Raw genomic sequence first — 21033 nt, forward strand, 5'->3', positions numbered from 1 at the left:
AGTCAGTAAGGCTGCATGAGCATGAGAAGGGAACCAGACCAGCAGTACTTCTGAAGGAAAAGGATGGCTGAAACTAAATGAATACAGCATCCCACAGAAAATTCTGCTCCAGAAAATATATTTAGAAGCTGCCTATCAAGTGTGTCCCTGTGCTCAGGCACCCCTGGAACTGCCTGTTTTACCATAGGTCAGACCTGTCTCTAAAGACCAGGCCTGGCAGGCTGGATGCTGATAGAAGAAATGGAAATGGAAATCTGTGGGGCCAAGAAATGGAAATCTGTGGGGCTTTCTTTTGCTTCTTTTACACTGATGACCTTTCTGAAGCGTGGTACAAGGTACAGGGTATTGATGTTTGGGGTTTGCTCACTATGATTTTATGCTGCTTATCTGAGAAAGCTTCACAAAGTAACTTTTGTTGGCTAAGTGTGTTATATGGTATTTTGGTACAAGGAGCGTAATATGATGTAAAGTACAGCATTAGGAAATAGTGGCATCCATTTAAAAACAGCACAGGTGATGGCAAGCAAAAAACAAAGGAGAAAACCAGAATGTACTTCAATTTTATCACAGTCTTTCAATGAAATGCTTGATAAAGAGAAGAGTCAAATTCCTCAGGTTGCTAGTGTGTTTTTATAGCAAACATCACTCCTGTAGCTTCCATCAGTCCTTGTTTGCCTATGGAAAATTAAAAAGAATCATAGCTTTCATCATGGATTAGAGTATAAAACAGAACAACAGCCCCTCAAAAAAACCCAAACCACAAAACAAACAAAAAAACTCAAAACCAAAAAACAACAACCCCAAAAAACCCCACCAAAACAAAACAAGAAAAACCCTAAAAACCATTTCCAAGCAACCAAACCAAAACACAGACATCTAAAATTCCAAACGGGACTCTGATTACAGTGGGTCAGGCAAATAATTGAGCTTGAGAGTAAAAGTCATAGTTAAATATTTTCTAGGGTCTCAGTTAAAGTCATTTAGCAAGTAAATGTTTTTAATTCCTATCTCTTCAGGTGCCCTCAGCAGCACCAGTGCAACCCCACAAATTAGAAAATGAGTTTACACTTTTTCTGCAGATTCCTTTCCACCAAATCATTATGATGGCTGCCAGGTTCTAATATCTGTGGATCACACCACTTTTCTCCCTGGGAAATATCTGCAATCTACTTCTCATTCCAAGTCCCAGGAAAGAAGAAGCAGCAGATCCAGGAGCATCCCTTTGGACCTACAATTACCATGGGATTCCCAAGATGCTGGCTGCAACATTGCGATTCCTGCTGCCTAATCCCTACCTAACCCATGTCTTGACCTGAATTTCATCCACCAAACTTGGATCTAAATATTTAAAGGCACAAAAAGCAAGAATTATCTAAGGGAATGACCTAAAAACATGGATCTGAAAGCAGGTTAAGGAAATCCTCTAAGCTGGCAGGTAAAGATGAGGCACTTGAATCTTTATTTATTGTCATGTAGGCTTTCTTGCACTCTCTTGATATTAAAACATTTAATAGATGACATTTAAATGAATATGGTGTTATTATAATTACACATAGGCTACACTTGTGAAATATTAGAATTTCTATTTTGAGCTACTTTGTGTATTTGAGAAATTGGGAAGAGGTGAGTGTGTGACTATTTCTAATTATCAGCATCCTTTTATAGTTTCACGGGAGAGAATCCTTTGTACTGGAAATTTATTTGTCAATTTGTTGTTGAATACAAATGTGTCCTTTGCAGCTTTGGGCTGATAAATCCACAAGACAGCATGCTGCTGTGCACACATTTGAAAATAGTGTAGCCATCCATGTGTGGGGCACATTTATGTGAAGGTTATAAACCTTCTGATCAACCCAAAGGCAATTAAATCAAGTGTACCGCTGGGAAACATGGCCATGCTACTTCTTGAACTGATCTGGCTTGTACAGACACTCTGCAGGTACTTGCAGAGTTATCCTGCTATTTCTGGTTCTGGGCTACTTTCTGTGTCCTATGCTGTGGTGTGCAAAAGCCTATTTCTCCCTGTTTCTGAGTTTTGAAAAGAAAAGTAGTGTCATTTATGGTGAGCCAGAAGCACAGCTAGGGGCTGAGGAAGAGGGCACTGAAGGCAATAAGGCAGTGAGGAAAAGACCACTCTTTGGTGCTCTTGCCTGAAGCTTTACTGTTGTCACTAATTTCTGCCAAGCAGCACGTTTAACTCCAGAGAAGATCCCGCCTAATAGTCACCATATTTCTGTCACTGCTGCCACAGCTGCATGACACTGCACAGCGAAGTAGGGTAGCACAAAACAGAACTGAGCAAAAATCTGTTCTACCCGAGGAGTGCCATTTCTTGCTGTGGTTCAGTCAAATCCACTACTCCTAAAACAGGATCTCCGAGAGAGGGTCCCTAGTGGTGTGACAGCACTGGCAAAAACGGATGGCAGAGGACAAGGGGACATTGCTGTTTAAACAAAGGTTTGTACTGCCAGTGAAAGAAAATTTAATGAAAATCTTAATTTTAGAAAATGTTTTGTTTCCATCTGACCTATAGAAAGAAAGCAGTTTTGACTACAAACCAAAACATACTTTCTTCATTAACATTTTCTATAGTATACCTTTTATTGCAACCAAGTCATTTTCTGGGATAAAACATGCCTGTGAGAAGACAAGTTTTGGAATATTAATCACAAGGGAGATAATCCTTTTTATTCACACCAAGTCATTTCAAACTTAACATACAGCAAGGAAATCATTTTGTATCTGCAGCAAGTAGTCTCTACAGTTAGACAATTCAGAAATTTTCCCTGATGAACTTACACAAAAGGTATAACTTATTCCATTTAGCTTTTAAAGGAGACTGCTTTCCTGAGTTGGCATTTCCTGGTAGGAATTTGCAAATGCTCCCTGCTAACACCCACTGTACCATTATGTATTAAAAGAGTCCATCCCAAATGCACTCCAGCAGTATGAGTATCAGCTTTTGCATGTGTTTATCCAGCTGTCATTTTTACACATGTCATTGTGGGTCCCAGGCCTGCTTTGGTACAGAAAAACATTGCCTGGTTTGTTTGGGTTTTTTACAATTTTTTTCTTTCTTGTTTGCTCCTGACAAATAAGAAAGTCAAGGAATAATTAACGCACAGACTGGAATGAAAATAACCTCCTAGTAAACAAGTGTGCTCGAGCAAAATAAATGATAATTTATTTTACAAGCAGAGATTAAAAGAACTTGGCTTGTTCAGCTTCTCAAAACAATAGCTAAGAAGGGATATGACTGTTCCCTATAAATATATCTGGGTATGTAAACATGAAGGAAGAGAAAAATTACTTAAGCAACCTGTAGAATATTGGCACAAGGACAAATGAGTACAAATGAGCCATGAATTAATTACGGTAAGAAATTAGGATAAGTACCTGGAAGTAGAAGAGCTGCTTTCAGGCTAATTTATGGAAAAATGAGCTGCCCAGTTCCTCTGTATTCAGCCTCAAAAGGAGTATATTGGTGTTATTCCTCTCCTCAAAGCTCAGGTGTGGGAATGCACGGCTGTGAGTAGGTTTGGATGTTTGTATCCCGTAACACTAGCGAGCTATAGTTTTACTTCATTTGGCATCTGAAAAGGAAAAATTAAGTGAAAATCCTTCTGCCATCTCATTTTTATAGAACTACTTTTAGATCCTGTGGGGGTCAGAAACTTACTAACTTTTCCATAGGGGAAGAAAATGGATAAGGAGATCGCCCCTGGAATCCCACACCATGAAAATCTCACTCTGCCCACACACTTCCCCAAAGCTGAGAGCATTCCTTTCCCCAGGAGGGAAAACATGCTCTGATCCAAAATATAAAACAATAAAAATTTTATTCTGGCACACACAAGAGCTCCCCCCAAGGAGCTGCAAGTCCTCATTTTCCCTACCATGAAGCATGTTTGAGCTTTTTTTAACAGCTAGGAATATTAGGGTGTTTTTTAAACAAATATTTCTTAAGCTTGTTTTTTATATTCCCTACCCACTTGTAAACTGTCTGTTAATGGATTTTTAAAATGACAGCGTTCATCCTAGACTTCAAATTATTCACAAACATGTCCAATAAATAATTCTTTTTCTGCAGACTATTTGTAAAATGCATATTTATCCGGAATTGAAAATTCATGCTATGCAGCTAATTAGCCTTCACAGAGGGCTTAAGCAGGCCTGAAGGGTGCCTAGGGCTTCTCCCAGCTCTCACCACAGGAATGCATTTCCCCTAACTGAATTTACATTTCTAAATTTTTTGGACCATTTTATCCAGAAATCATGCCCCTCCTCCACGCCCAGCTTTCTACTCAGTACAGTATTTGTTTTGATCAATCTCTCCTAGAATAATGAAATGCACTCCTTCTCCCTCACTGAATTAAATCTCACTTACATCTGCATCTTAAAGACAGTTTAGAAAAACAAGTTAACCAGCAAAAAAGAGCATAAAGAAAGTGGGTGTCTTCCATTTGGCTTTCTTGTTAGATGCTCATCTTTGAATTCAATTTTCTCCCTACTTACCTCTCTTACCTTATTTTTCTTTATTTCTGCATACACTGTGCATGTTTAGCTGTACAAAATTTAGACCTCTTGAAATGCAAGGAGACTTAGTCATTACTGCTATTCTTTCAATACCTATCCCACTTATTGATAATAACTCATTAGGTTACAAGGAAATAATAGATAATTTATAAAAAATGAAGGAAATTTGTTCAGTTCCATAATCTTAGAAATCACTCCTGGTCTTCAGACAAAAATACTCCGTTTTGTCTGCAAGGAGATATTAAATATCATATACATATGAATTTCGACTCTTTTCTCCCTCATAATTTTCATCAATATTTAGAAAAGTCATTAGTCACCACCTTTTAGTTTTCAAGAAAATACAAATTCTTTCAATTGTCAAAGCTTTGCAAGAGCAATTTTGGCTGGCATACTTTTGGAGAATGTTTGGAAGAGTGACTTTGAGTGGAAAGCTCTGGGACCTGTCAGAACTTCCAAATATGTTATACTTTCATTGTCCTATTACCATGAAAATTTGGTTGACAATCCCTTGAACAGATCACTGCTGCACTGCATTTTGGTCAGGATTTAAAGTTACTGAGGGATATTTAGAAGTATCATCATCAGCCATGGTCAGCTGTGCATACAGAGATGAACTATTACTGTTCAGAGAAATCAGAGGTTCTGTCAAACAAGTAGCCATGTATGCATCTAACTGTTGTAACAAAAGCTATTGAAATTTTAAAAGAAAATAAATCACCTTTCAGATCACATGGGTCTATATCAAAACATTATTGCTGTCAAATCTGAATCCTGCCTTGGTAAGGAAAGTAGGACCACAGAAACTGAGAAAGCTGTAGGTTTAGGAACGCCTTCTCAGCAGGGTGTGTTTATAGACATTCTCAGAAATACTGAGCTGCTTTTAAAGACAGAGCTGCTGACCAGCAAATCTCATGTAATTCCACCTAGAATTGAATACCTGCTTTTAAAATGCTATTTTAAGAATGAGTCACGAGGTAGAAGCTTAGATCACCTGAACGATGTAATTACTGAAAAAGAGCAGGTTGAGAGTGCACAGATTCCACCTTGTTTTATTTCTGGAGCTGACAAAAGCCGCAATTTGTTATTTAGTTAAACCTGGCAGATTAATGACCTATCAAATTAGGGATGCTGTACACTGCATCAAAGTCACAACCAACTTTTTCAGATCCCTTACTTACTAAATCAAATCCATAACCGAGAAAGCCATACACACCACTAGTGAAATGCATTCCCTGATCCACCACACTGAGCTTCTAATCAATATCTTCATCCCAGCCATGGACTTGATTGTATTGAACTCACACAGCACAGCTGGGATAAGCTCCTTCAATGTAAATATGTTCTTCCTAGAAACATGCTTCATTGTTATCCATCATTCCCAAGATAATCTCTGGAAATAACCTGTAACTCTCATCAATGATGAGCATATGGATTGTGAAATCTAGGATATCCTCACTTTGAAACAAAATACAACATCACAAATTCTCTGAGGAAGCTGTAAAATATATTTCGACAGGTTAAGCTCTCTGGTCTGTATAGGACATGCATGCAGAGCTTAATACCCAAAGGATTTTAGAGCAGCTCGGCTCGGTGGAGAAGAATCAATATTCCCATTGCACATACACAGCCAGCACAGGACCTCATAGCAGTTGTCCTTGGAAGCTGAGCTCTGGAAGAACAATTTCCAGGATTAAATATTTAGGTGCAATATTAATACTGCAGGCTTGGTCTGATTCTTAATTTTTGATTCGGAGTTACAGACAGGCAATTAATTTAAATTAGGTGGTATCAGAAGGGATGCTGCTGTAGCAGATTTCTCATCTGTTAATTTAGAACTAGCAGCAATGGTATCCAGTCAAGTTTATCTTAATTTATGGGCATCTTCAGCCTTCTGCTCAGAAGGAAGATCAAATGTGGAATTGATCAAACATTTTCAATATTGTTTTTTCTTCTCCTTTTAATTTTGCAGCACTTGCTTCCAAATGTCTGACACACACAGGTAAAATGTACATCAGAAACAGTAAAATTTCAAGATTGTTAAAACTGATTAAGATTTGAGTATTCTGGGTATTGGTAGACTTTCTTTCCCTTTATTAGTAAACATCCTAGAGTCTATAGTTAAGGATCATTTTAATTTGATAATTTCTTCCAATAAGTGTATTCTCACAGCTCCAAGTATATGTCCCATTATTTGAAACTTTACTTTGTTTTTTTCAAAATTACGTATCATTTGAAGTAAAGGGTAACATTAGAGGTAAAAAGTTGATAGTGATATCCTATTTATCTGCATATGATTTAGCAGATGATAATTTTGATTCTATATATGAGGTACATGTCATTAGTTTTGTAGAAAGCCACATCTGACTTCAAGGGTTTGGGCTACTGCTGAACAAAGTAACTTGCCTCAGCATCCTGCTCAAAAGACTGCTTGTCTTAATTTACTCCAGGACCCTCAGCAGACTAGAAAAGCCTTACCTGAGCAGTCTGGCTTATTAAGAAACTATATTTCTGACTTGCTGTTCATCTTCCAAATGTTATCTGATTTAATCCTGCCTGTGGAGCAGGTTTAAATATGTAACGTTGCCAAGAACTCTGACTCCCCTTTACTGACCTGGGCCTCTGAGTTGCTCTGCATCCATCTTACATCTCCTCATATGAAGGAGATGGACTTTGCCAGAACAAAACCAGGACTCTTCCACAATTTTAGCACTTCTTGTAGAGAAAGAGAGGAATGAGGCTGAAGGAAAGGGGTTGAAACTCTCATCACCAGTCCTGATTGCAGTTTAGGAGGACTCCAAGGCCACACATCTTGCTTGCTAGGAAAAGAGTGACAAACAGATATTCAGAGTAACCTTTTGTCCAGACGGAACCCCTTTAACAGGAAGACTGACTCAGAAGAAGCAGAATTAAACTCACAACTAAACACCACTGTTATTCTGCCCCAGGCAGCAGTATACCAAAACCCAGTCTGGGAGTTCCTGATGTTTCCTGTAAAGACAGGTTTTGGTTTTACAGGAAGGCAACAAAGGTACCACAGCAAAACTGATATTGCTTTGAGGCACTAATTTTCACTTGTAGTCTTTTGTGCTATTTTTGTCTTTACTAGAGAAAAAGTTGCCTTGACTGTGCCACTTAAATTGACTAAGATTTATTACATTCTCCCAGCAATTTCTTTAATGCGCCTTCAGAGCATTATGTAAAAATTGAGCAGGCAAAAGAGTCTGCTCCAGAGCTGCACACAAACAGATGTCTGGCAGTATCCTTCCAAGCCCCTATCCCCTGTTGGAAATATCAAAGCTGCAATGTCCACTCAACAAGACTGTCAAAGTCACCTCTCCTCAGCAAGGACAGCAGGACACAACTTTCATGGAGCAGGTCCAGCTATAATAGCATCAACCCCAAATTCGGCTCGTGGGTAGCAAGGCAAACAGCCAAGTGGATACAAACATTAGGGAGACAAAGTTCCACAATTATGACCCACTGCTGATTTCAGAGGGAGAGAGATCACCACCCAGGATTTCTATGAGAGTTTTTTTATAAGCAAAGAGTGTGTTTTACTGGATCCCTTAGAAATTAAGGAAGTGTTCTAAAAAGCACTAAATTACTTAAAGGAGCTAATATACATTAAAAAAACCCAAACTTTATTACTTGATTATCCAACCTGTTTTTAAAAATACATATTCTACTTCAATATTACATGTATACTGTCAAAACAATTCACTGATTCTCTATGTCAGTGGTGGGAAGGATATATTCATACAAAAGGATGCACACAGAGTTGTTAGTGTAATGAGCTGAGAGGAAAGAGTGTGCTCTTAAATGACAGCTTAGATAAGGAAATCACATGCTTGAAAATGGTCTTCGTGAAGGACTGAAATTACAAATCAAATAAGCAGGAAAGGATTCATTACATTGTTTATTAAAGAGAAAGTTGCTATCAAAGTTAAGCTTCAAGTAGAGGATTCACCAGATATTTGGGAATATTTCTTCTGAGACTTTTAAACTGGTTTTGGAAATTAAATCTTCATGTGTGTTACTTAGAAGCTCTTTTGTACATCATGCAATTGTTCTACAGTGGTCTTATTTTATTGTGTATATTTTTATGCCTGTGTTTGTTTGTTTTTACGTATTGTACAATTTCAAAAGAAACCTATGTTATAAAAACCCCACATTTATTGAACTCCCAACTCTTCAGTGTGAAAAAGGACAGTAGAACACACAGCTCAGAATAAAAGGATAGGTAAACAGTAGATATACTGAATCTCACAAGAGTTTATAGAGTTCAGTAGGAACAATACCTGGATGAGCCTTCTTTCCAAATTTAACCACTTAGGTGCTTTTTTATTAAAGAAAAGCTTCTCACAGTATGCAACCTTAAGTGGTGATGCTGCAAACACTTTAAAACTGTAGAGCTAATGGAAATTTTGATCTGAAAGGAAAATCTCTTCATTATACTCTCTGAAATTAACTGAAAAGTAATAAAGAATCCTCCTAGTACATTCTGTACAAATACAGACTAAAGGAAAAAAGAAATTGCAATGTTCTGGTGTTTTAAGACTGCACTACTGTGTCAGCTAAAACTGAGCAAGTGAATACCTTGGTACGGTTATTCAAAATATATTGTTGCCTTTCTGAGTTATTAAGTGTTAAAAAAAATGTATCAGACAGTCTTAGAACCACACTAAGCTCCTTTAGGTTATCTCTAGAGACAACTGAAAGATAAATATCCATATTTTAGCATATTTACATATGTAAATAAATAATACAGTTGCCTTGTATATGAAAGAGCTCTATATTTGAACTAAAATAATTTAAAAGCAGACAACTATTGGGTTCTGGATGTATTTTACTTAATATTGATTTGAATTTCTAGGGAATGTACTTGTTCCACTGCTTTTTTGTATTTGATTTAGCAGACGGTAATTTTGATTCCGTATGTGAGGTGCATGGCGTGGTAGGTGAAATGGCTGATAAACAGGGAATTCAACTGAATAGGAAGTATATTTGATTTCACAATTCAATGTCTATTTAAAATATTCTTGTTCAAGGGGGAAAAAAACGCGTTTTAACATGGCCTGTTGATTTCATCATCAGCTGTCTTTTGAGATACAGTCATATACAGTAAATATTTCATTACAATATTTGCTCTGGTTTTCTCTATATGTTTTAATGTCTGATGCATTCAATATAATTTTAAATTGGGTGACAGGTCACTCGGGCTCCCTTTGTCCTGTTCAAGGGGAAGGGACAGGGAGAGAGCTGGATGAGCCCCAAGATGCCTCTCCTCTCTTGTCAGGCAGCTCTGACCGACAGCTGCCCACAGGTGCAGAGGCACCTCAGCACAAATGGGAATCTGTGTTCCCCTGTCCAGCTGCTCCTCGAGTATCCCCCAGCCTGCACAGCCCTGCCCTGTGGGGAAGGACACAGGGGCATGACAAAGCCACATGGTGGGGGCAGGACAGAGGTGCTGCCCAAGCCATGGCTCCTTCTGAGGTGCCAAACCAGCAGCTTTTAACCTTCCCCGTGGGGAACTGAAGGTGACCAGGGATTTAGGACATGGAAATGCCCCCCATCCACTCCCTGCCCACGCTCTGAACAGAGGGCAGAGGCTGTTCCCAGGGTGGTGTGCATAGCTGGGAACCTCTCCTGCCCTGCCATGGGATGTGGCACCATGACTAGCACAGGAGGAACCTGCAGTCACATTCATAAGTGAGTGTGGACTTCTTGTTACAGAGGTGGGAAATCCACTAAGGCATCCTCTCTGCTGCAGCCCACCTTCAGGGGAGGTGACAGATGGCAGCACCTTCCCCCTTAGCTTTGCACCATCACACCAAAGTGCAGTCACACAGCTGATGACAGAACTGAAAGGAAGAAGTTTCTCCACAATTCCTTGAGAGATTGTGGAGTCTCCATCCATGGACATACTCAAAAGCCAAAGGAACATGGTCTTGGGCAACTTGCTCATGATGAGCCTGCTCAAGCAGGGGAGCTGGACCAGAAGACCCTCACAGATCCCTCCCAACCTCAGCCATTTTGTGTGATTCTGTGCTTTGATCTGACTCCTAAAACACCTGATGGCAAGGATTCTGGGGCAGGGGATGATCCCAAACTCCTCCCATAGTATTCTTCACCAGACAACATGTCCCTAGTCCAGAACATTGTATATCAGACACAGTCAGAAGAAAAATAAGATCATTTCACAACAAACATCAACTGCAGGGCTGGGCGGGGCTGGCCCAGGAGTCACAGGGGTTCAGCTGGTGACAGGAAATCGGCACCTGCACCAACAGAGCAAGAAAGCGCTGATGAACCCACAAAGGTAGGAATTGGTGTGCTTTGGTTCCCTCTCTTTGGGGAACACAGCTGACAAGGAGCTGCTTATGGCCCAGCAGAGAGAGCTCTTGCTGGCTAGAACTTTAGAGAAAGGGAGACTTAGAGAAGAGAAAAAATGGTCAAGGAAAAGAGGAAAATAAAACCATCAGCGCAGAAAATATAATTTAAGAGAGAGATCTCTGAAGAGACATTGGGTCAAAGGCCACAAAAATTCCAGGTCCAACAAAAGGATGTGGACTGGGAGGGCATCGCTCCACAGGAAGGTCAAGAGGACACATGCTGATTTATAAGCCCAGAAGCAGTGGAAAACATAACAAAATGCTTGTAAGTAAACAACAGAGAAAGATTAAATATTTCCTTTAACCTCCTCAAACTACGTTAGCATGGTTTCTGAGTGAAATTACACTGCTCAAAGTGGACCAGGTCACTCCAAAATATTTCATGAGCTGAATCCAAGGTTTCCCAAGTTTTTTTAATAATATAAAAGTGTTTATAGTCTGATGAAACCACTTTTATCTCTGTACCATAAAAAAACCCACACAATGTTTGAAAGAGCAGAGGCACCGTTTGATGCATATTGCTCTGGGAAACCTGAGAGAAGCCCAGGGAAGAGTGGGAAAGCAGCAGTGATGAGAAGTGCACACAGTTATTGTAGTACAAGACACCAAAGCTGTTTAAGAAGCCAAGTAAAAGCTGCAGCGGACAAGCCTGGAGGTTATGACAGGGGCCTTGGACCTGGAAAATGCATTTTCCATGAAGCTCCAAGAGCAAATAACATGATTTGGAGGCAAAAAAAAAAAAAAAACATGAAAAGGAAAAGAAGTAAATGAGGTAAATGAGTTCCAAAAAAAAAAAGAAAAAGAAAAGGAAAAGGAAAACATGGAGATTTGGTCCTTTCGGGTCAAATGCTATGTTCATAACACCTGAGCTCCCTTCTACACTATCATTTCAAGGAGAGATAAAGATAAAACACTTCAGTAGGCAATATGAGTACAAACTTGAAAAATGCCTCAGATCCAGGTTTTCAAAAATATCTATGGACAGAATAGTTACATTAAAAAAAAAAATCAGGTATAAAGTGCTTTCATATTTCCCTTTTAAATGCATCAGTGCCATGTAGGGGATTTTCAGAGTCTTGCTAAAAGCCCAGCTATATTTTCAAGTATTGAAGTACCTTGGAGAACAAGGGCCAACATCTCTTAGAATCTTTCCAAAATGAAATGCAATTTCTTGTGTTCACGCATTAGCAATTTTAATCCTTCCTGCACCAAAATAAAAGGCCAAAAGCAGAGTTTAAAATAGTAGTATGTTCCAGTTGTGGGGTTCCATGTAAACAGAACCCTGAAGAAATACTAGGTTTTTTTGAAATCTATTCCAGGAAATTAAGTAAAGAGGACTTAAATGATAGAAGAAATAAAAAATGTGCATTTTATCCAATTATGCTTCATTATGTTAAATTATGCGAGCTGATAGTGGAATTATAAAAATGCATCTCTCCCAAAGGTTTCTCCCCTAAACATCCCCAAATTAGTCCTATGCAATCCAAAACTGCTTTTCTCCTGCATCCCATAATATGTCCCACAGCCCAGTGATGGGCCTGGGAGCAGCCATCAGGGTGCTGTTTGGTCTCCCCATCCTGCCTTTGTTTCTCTGAGCTCCAATGTGGGTGTACAGAAGAGTTTTTATCACATAACCTAGCAGATACCTTGAATAAATGTAATATGAAATGCAATTATGTTTGACAACACAGCTACAAAATCCAGTAAAGAACATTACATAGATAAGTCACATTGACTTTGACTTAAAAATTATTTATTTCTTTATTAATATTCTACAAAGTGGCTATAGGGAGAAGGATTTAAATTGTAGTACATATAAACAGGTGTTATGTATGTTCACACCTGCATATTGCTCTCATACCCCTGGGAGGCTTTATTATTGTCCTACCCTGAAAGTCACAGCAGACACACTATGCTGTGGTGTACCTAAGTTTTCAGAAATTCCCAGGTGGAATTACCTCCCTCAGCACACTCAGAACCACAGCAGTCAGGTCATCACATTTTCAGCGTAAGTTCTGCTCTTCCGTATTTCTGATTAACAAATTTTGCTTTATTGCTCACTCTATCAACTACTTAAAATTTAAACCAGCTATCAGATCAATACAAGCATTTCCAGTGTTCATTATTCAACTCTTGAATGCTTTTCCTTCCTTATCTTTTTTTCTCTGTCTTCCTTAGGTGTATTAAGAACTTTGGAGATGCACTGTAAAGGCCCTTGCATACAACAGAAGTATATTCCAAAATTTATGTTTAAACTGTTTCTTTACAGTACTAAGTAAAAAAACCCAGAGTCGTAAATGCCAGAGTAACTTTCAACAACTTCTGTGTCCCAGTTGGATCACCCAGGTCCCCTACAGATTGCATGATCACAGATGTACCTTCCTAAGTGATAACCATGACATATTTCTGTGATGGGTTACTCCTTTGGTTTGTATGCTGGTTGCTAAGGTAAAGTTAATTAAAGTTAGTACACCTCAGCCATAACCCATAACCAGTTTAAAGAAGACATAACGATTTGTCCCCCATAGAAAACATTCATTCTAAAATACATTGCACTGCAGTGACGTTAGAGTTGTATATATAAAAGTAGATGTATGCACACCATTTTATATAGGTATGTATAGAATGTATTATGAAATATATTATGTATCTCTATATATAAACCCCTAAGCCCATCAGCAAGAGGTAACAACACATCTTTGTGATGATTAATGGCTTTGGCAAATTTGACATTGGGTTTTGTGACAAGAAAATTGTCTGAATATCCTTACTCAGGAGGCACACCACGTTTAGCCTCATTTATCATAATTAGCTTAAGCTATTTCAACAGTATAATGAAGGCTAGGGAACCAATTTAATTGTTTATTTATTTTAGAAAAAATATTTTCCATGTGTCATCATATCTGCTTTGCACTTGACCTTTTAATCAAAACACTCACAGTCATTTCTTTTCATCTCATATTTACTTACTGATTACTTTTGCTCATGTTTTGTGTGTTGCCTGAGTGCTGAGCAACCAACAGCAAGAAGGGTGATTCATTAGCACAAAACACAATTATTATGCCGTTTTATGAGATAACTGAAACAATGACCTGATGCAGGACTGATGCCTTTGCATCTTCCCTAAGTCTGTGGAGCTGCAAATCATAGTCAGAGTGATGGGACACTTCCCAAGGAACTGAGAGGAAGTGCCTGAGCCCATGTCAGAAATAAATAACATTGTAGTTGTGCTCTAAAACCTTCCTTCTTTTTGTGATGGTTGCAGCAATTAAGCTATATGAAAACTCAAAATCTGTGCAGAAATATAAATCCCCTTCTTTGGGAAAAAGAAAAACAATAAAATACAGAGCAAGGTATCTGTTCTGCAGCTATCTTTGGAAATAATTAATCAGAATAAATACTTTTTAAAAAGACAACCTAGAACACAGAATAAATTTTACATAAGCTTTACTTCAATATATAGTGCAAAGTCACAAGGAAAAAAATAAGTTTTCCAATAAGCATTTTGCAAAAAGAAGTAACGTGCTCCCCTGATATTGCAGATCAGTGTTGCTCTGCAATTCCTCCTTACCAGGTCAAAGCTGAAAATCAGATTTCTCATTAAGTAAAGGTTTTCTCCAGCTGAAAGAAAAGAAAAAAAAAAAAAAGTATCTCTGTAAAGTTTTGTAAAAGCTCACCTAAAACAGTATTTCTTTGGGCTGGATTGGAAAGAAACATGGTTCAGTATAAGCACAGGTATTTCCAGAAGCACCGTAGGCAATGCAGTCTTGCTCTTACTCAATAGACATGAAGAATATTGATAGTGGAACTCAATTATGATTGAGAGAGAAAAATACTGAAAATTCATCTGAATAAAATGAAGGCTATTGATCAGTGTCAACACCCCTGGAAAACCCTTCCGCAAAAAATCCAAACCCAACCAAAACCCAGCTCTGCATATTTGGGGAGATAATTGAAAGGCAGAACAATGAATCTGCTTTAATAACCATTGGGGTCAAATAGAAATCAGACAGTAGAAGTCAGGTAGAAAAGAATCAGTCAAACAAATCCACATTTTATAAATAATGGGACCATACAGGACATCCATCAGGTAACATATGGCTCAGAAAAGAAGTGCAGAGTTTGAAGGAGCCATTTCCACACTCTAAGAAAACAGTTTGAAAATGAGCAGACTAGAAACAAAGCAGTTAAATTCAAAAATTTTAAAAAGTGAAACAGCACAACTTTTTTTGAGGAGGAAATACAGTATATATGGTTTCCAACTTCTGAATAGTACAGTTCAGTGGTGTTGCTGGAAAAATAATCTGTCATCCACTGACATAGATGCTGAACTGAGGTTTTCAGCTACAACTTGTACTGATATTCAGTTGAGTGATGCAGGAGAACCGAGATTTTTACCTGAAACCCCTTCTAAAGGAATGGTATATGCACCTTAACTTAAATAGACTCGCAAAGTTAAAGTGCATTTTTTGTCTTCAGCCTGAGCAAAAGAATGAAGGATCCATTATTAGACAGACAAAATAAAACCAATCAATAGCCTTTGTCATTATTTTTGATGATTTTTTGTTCTTATTTACACAAAGGTGTGCTCATAATTTTTTTTTTTTTAGCCTGAATTACTTATAAATAAAAATGCTGAATCAAAAAAATGTGGTAACAAATGTTTAAATTAATATGAAGCATATTCACAATATACCATCTTAAAGGTGTCACTTTTTAATACCATTTTAAAGGTATTAAAGAGTTAGAAAGGGTAGAATTTCCTTATATTTTAGAGCTATTAAAGTACCTGTAATATGGTCAACAGAGCCTTAAGAGGCAAAAATAAACTCCTAAGTTTACATAAGTTATGTCTTAAAATGTTGCATGATGTCTTTAGGCAGTATTTAACTTTCCTTTTCCATATTCTGAAAGAAAATTACAGATTTAAATGGTACTAATGTTAAGGGCAAGATTAGTCTTAAATGGATTTGATTATTCTGATTGGAATGTATCCCTTAGTTTACCAGTCCTCTTCAAGGCACAGGTCTGACTTTGCAAATCAAGAGGTAATACAGATTTTTGCTAAAATGCACCAGAAACATGGCCTTTAGTCTAATTCCTCTGCAAAACATGTAGAACAGGTCTCTTAATAATCACCTCAGGTAAATACCATTAGCTCTCCATCTCTTTTATATTATTATATGGTAGTCCCACACCTTAGCATAACTGGCCTTCTTTTCTCCCACTATCACCTCAAGAGTTCAGCAGGAAAGGATCGTTAAGCTATGAACATTTTCTACTTTCAAAAAAAGAAAAAAAAGTCAAATTCTCCACTAACCATAAAGACAAACAAAAGGAGAACTTCTTTAAAATTACCTTTTCATCTACAGGAGAGGGCTGTCTAAATGCAAATGAATCCACAAAAACCTCTACAGATCTGTGGGAAATTTGGTACTTCCAAAACAAGACCTGATAACCCAATTTCTGTGAAGGGAACACCATCCTGTGAAAACCATTTTTAGAGGGCCAATACTGGGGAAACTTTGAGAAAAAAAAGCATTATAAAATATATTGTGATTATAGTAGAGCAGTATGTCAGTGATAAAAATGTAGGTATATATAGGCCCTATAAAATACTCACAGAAATACTATATCAGATCTCCATACCACACCAAATTCCCAGGCATTCCACGGAAGAACAGTGTGGATTTCCTTCTCCACTCTCCAACCTCCCTTCCACAGACAGGTATCAGACCACTGTAGCAGCTTGGTACTTAAAAGGAGGGAAAGGGAATGAGAATGAGCTGCCAAAGTGGATTCAAAGAATCAACAGCAGGAAAAAAGGAGAACAACGTAGATTTGACACACTTCCATTCACTCTGTGACACTGCCTGCTTCCAAACTATTAGAAGAAAAATTTTTCTGAAAGCCTTTATTTAAACTAATATTCATGTGCCTAAGAAATGGCAGTAACCAGAGAAGAAAATTTCCTAATTTTTGTCGCTATGTGAAAACAACTTTAAATCATTTTTTGCATAAACAATATGTAAATCCTATACATCAACTGGAAGATGGCACAAGGGAGTGTGGAGTTCAAACAGCTGGTCCCAGTTTCCCCTTCCACCTGGCATGAAGAGTGCACATTATCCATGAGACTTAATCAAATTCTGATGACGGATGTTCACATATTGGATATTCTCCTTTCTCTATTCCAGATTAAAGAGAAAGACTGAAATATGAAATTCATTTGAAAAATGAAACATATCTGAACTCTTGTTTTTGTCTTTGAAAAGGGCAGCTTTCAGAGGAACAAAACATTCAAAGGAGCTGTTTCCCTAAATTTAGCATCTCACAGAGACAATGAACGGATGGAGAATTCCACTTGTCAAACTATTTTTTTATGGCTGCTCTGTTAGATTGCAGCCGGTAGAGTTGGTAAACAGCCAGCCCACAAATCTCCACACTTTTACCACTCCATTTGAGAAGCTATTTGTGCCCAAGATGCAGTCAGTCAGCCCAAACAACTGAAAAAAATAGACTCCTCAGCTCTCCTGAAGCAGCTCGCCTGCTGAGCCACGGAGGCTACATTGTTCTTCAGAATTATCCTGGTCTTTTTCTCCTTGTTGAAGTAACAGAATGTGCCCAAACCACGGCGACAAATAGTCACTCTCTGCCATAGCTATTCTCCTCCCACACTCAAACCTTCTGATAGCATCGCAGGACAAGATTACAAAGTGAATGTGTATTTTGATATTGGAAAGAGTTTTTGACTTTCCCACTGTCCCCCAAATCTTCTCTCCTTATTTTTCATGCTGGTAATTGCCTTGGTTTGGCTTCATGGAAGGGAGGTTCTCGTACATTTAACTCTCTTACCTTTGAGCAATGTCCAGTGTAGAAGACTGACCTGGGTTATTTGCTCATTTTACATAAACATCAGCTGAAATGCCAGGACTTGATTCCAGCCTCACTTCTCCTTGTTTTACAGCACGTCAAAGAAACAGCCTTCATTACTTCTGTGGTGTGCCAATAAGATGACAAAGTTCAAAACATGTCATCCTATGCATGAGTCTAATTTATTCCTCTGGATTACTGGGAAACTGATTTTGTCATGAGCTCATACCTATATACACAGTCTACATGGGATTTTTACTTTTTCCAGAACTGGAACTCTGCCTGGCTCTACTAGATGTCTTCCCCTCACAGTTGCACTCAAGCCTTATCTAGTTGGAGTTTATGGCAGATAAAATAACCCCATTTGACCAAATGTTCAATCTCATTGTTAGTTGAGGCAGAGATTAGAGTCACACTGCACACTGGGGTGGGTCATGTCTCATCAGTGCTTTCAGCATAAACTCTGTCCTAAAAACTCATTCAAAGGTGAAGCATGATTGGCATATATGTTCCATACTTCAAAGTCTTTAACAAAAAAGTTCAAAACAGTTCGATTATTTTTAAACTGTAAGAAGAAGAATAAAAACAAAATAAAACCCAAACTCAATTCTCATTGTTGACTATACTCACAGCACAAAGGATTTTTGCTCTTTGAGGTTGAAAGTCACTTCACTTGGACTTTGCTTATTAGATTCACTCAAAGTGTCATATAGGTGGAATGAGAGTTTCTGGGGAAAGAAAATGTGAAAATTAGGAAGAGGACACAGAGAGCATGACAGAGTAAAGGGAAAGCTGAACTCGTTTTCCTCCACCATAAAAGCTTGATGCACTAATGGCACGAGATAAAGGTGTCAGACTAATACCTCAGTCTTACTTTTGAGTCTTACTTTTCCTGGTTGGTGAATCTATTCTGTGACAAGAATAAGGTGTTTGCGTTTCAGACAACCATCCTGAGTGACATGGATTATATCAATGCCATCAGCATTTTCGGTTGAGTTGATTAGCATGCAACCCAGACAAGTGACCTGGTAGACTGCGACCATCACAGCAGGACTTCTGGTTCCAGCACTGCTTCCAGAAGGCAGGCAACTTAAAACTGTTCAGCCAGAAAACTTGGCAGACTCACAGTTTCATTCAGGCAGGCTTACTGAGGAACTTTCTAGATCAATATAATCAAAGAGAACGTACATAGGAGGCTGCCTTCTAATTCCAGCCAGCAAGAAAACTACACTTAGAGATGCTGGCATTTGCTTTAGAGCCTGGTTTGAGACAGGTTTCTCTGTTGTTTGCAAAAGATCAAACTGCTAAAGAAATCAGCCTATTTACACTTTTGATAGCAACCTTTGCCCAAGCTGCATGGCAGAATTATTTTTCTGTGGCAGGTAAAGTCCTATTGAGGAAACCAATTGACAGAGATTGTATTCCCAGAGTAAGGTAAACTGGATCATGTTCCTCCTTGGCACTTGACATACCAAAAATACAATAAGATTAAAAAAATATCACTGTACTTTTTATCACTGATGCCTAGAAAACCTTTCAAATCAGAGGAAAGCTTCCAGCTTCAGCAAACAGCAAATTCTCTGCAATCAAGGCATCCAAGCTGATGATAGAGAACAAACTTCTCGTAAAAATCTTTCAGACTGCTTATTAGTTTAGAGGCTGCAGATATAATCCAGATTCAAACACCTGCAAAAATCACAAGGCTTTGAAATTGCCTGAAGTAGCACCTTTCTGGATGGCAAATGTCCTGTTGGTGGGTGAGAGAGAATTCACAGTTATGAGCTCTCTGTCATCTATTCCTTGGTTACTCCTGCCTGGCCCTTGGAGCATTTTCTGCTACAGCAAGTGTTCTAATATCTCAGATCTCAGCTTTCCTCTTCCTGCTACCAGAAACCAGGCAGGATTCCTTTTTTCATTAGTTGTCATGTATTCTCTCTGCATTTCTGCCAACAGCAGGGATGTGCAATGGCCCTAATGAATTTTGCAGGTTCACTTGAAAAAGAGCCAACTCTTTTAGCTACCTCATCTCGATACAAGTTGCATCGATTCCCTCACAGGCCCATGAACACACCACTAAAAAACCTGACCTAGCAACTTCTTGCAGCATGGATTGGTAGTGAGATAAATTGTGATAAAAACTTATTTTGCTAGGTTTTAAAAGAAAAATAACTAGGCTCTGCATAAAGCAACCTTCTTTACCAATAGGAAAAACTATCAGTGAAACAAAGAAAGTCACGCTGCAAATGTGCTGCCAGACCTCCAGAAAGAATTGGAAATTTGTCCTCAAAACCTTAAACAAGGCAGGGGAGTGCCTTTGACACTGTTGCATCTACACATGGGAGTGCCTCCACCTCCAGAAAACAGGCTAGTATTAATTGCAGGATAGCAAGGAGTTTTAGAAGGAAATAAAAACTTAACTTCAAGTTTGTCAATGCTTGTTGTTGGTACTTTTTGTTTTCTTATCTCATTGCTGTTTCCAGTAAATTGCTCTTATCTCTTCCCATGATCTTTACCTTTTTGTGTCCCCAATTCTCCTCTCCACACCACCACAGAGGGAGTGGGGCTGTGTGAGTGAGCAGCACATGGTCTGGGGTGTTTCAGTGGGAACACTAACTTGGGGAATACTGTACCTAAACCACAATAATTTGTTATACAAGGGTTGAGACTTATGACAAGATGCTGGTGATATTCTCAAAGGTCTTGCCTGCCCTGAGCCTGGCTTGACCTCTGTGGAGTGGCTCCACGTGCACAGACTTAGGAGAGGAGTTTGCAGAAGTTTAGGAGGACAGTTTCTTCTTTCTTGTTTTCAATTCAAAATGGCTCTTTTGAACACCAGAAGCAAAATTTTCATTAGTACTGGTTTCTCAGCTAGTACAGAAGACAATGAGTGAGACGCTTACCATAAGAGGCAGTCAGATGCCTAAATTTAAACAGAAATAATGGAGAGGCTGCTACAGTCCAAGACTGTGCTTAAACCTCTGACAATCATTTCCCAATCGGCACACACAAAATAGTTACTTACAGAGAAGAACCACTGTGACTCAAATTATTGAAAACAAACCAAACCAACAAAACTGAAGAAACTTTGTGGCTATTTTTGCCAAAATGCCAACATGAAAACAGCTTAATTTTCTGAGATCGCATGCAGAGCCTTGCACTGACAACACATATTTCACACTTAGCTTTTACATTTTGTATGTAACAGCATGTAATCCACTGCAGTTTTATT

The 21033-nt window shown here is 38.5% G+C and overlaps 1 long non-coding RNA gene across 2 annotated transcripts; it reads right to left on the reverse strand.

Moving 5' to 3' along the window:
• Positions 1–266: 266 nt before the first annotated feature.
• Positions 267–18829, reverse strand: LOC121675984. 2 transcript variants are annotated; one of them, XR_006020310.1, is made up of 6 exons: positions 18435–18829; positions 16555–16686; positions 14503–14552; positions 7151–7355; positions 3397–3593; positions 267–675 (listed from the first exon to the last, which is right to left on the reverse strand). It is a non-coding gene; the product is annotated as an uncharacterized LOC121675984 (long non-coding RNA). The 2 variants fall into 2 exon arrangements; XR_006020311.1 differs by lacking the exon at positions 14503–14552.
• Between the last annotated feature and the right edge of the window lie 2204 nt (positions 18830–21033).

The sequence above is a fragment of the Corvus kubaryi genome, unplaced genomic scaffold, assembly GCF_017639235.1.
Source record: "Corvus kubaryi isolate FWS band 111438036 unplaced genomic scaffold, C.kubaryi_AGA036_p1.0 76, whole genome shotgun sequence".
Taxonomy (NCBI): domain Eukaryota; kingdom Metazoa; phylum Chordata; class Aves; order Passeriformes; family Corvidae; genus Corvus; species Corvus kubaryi.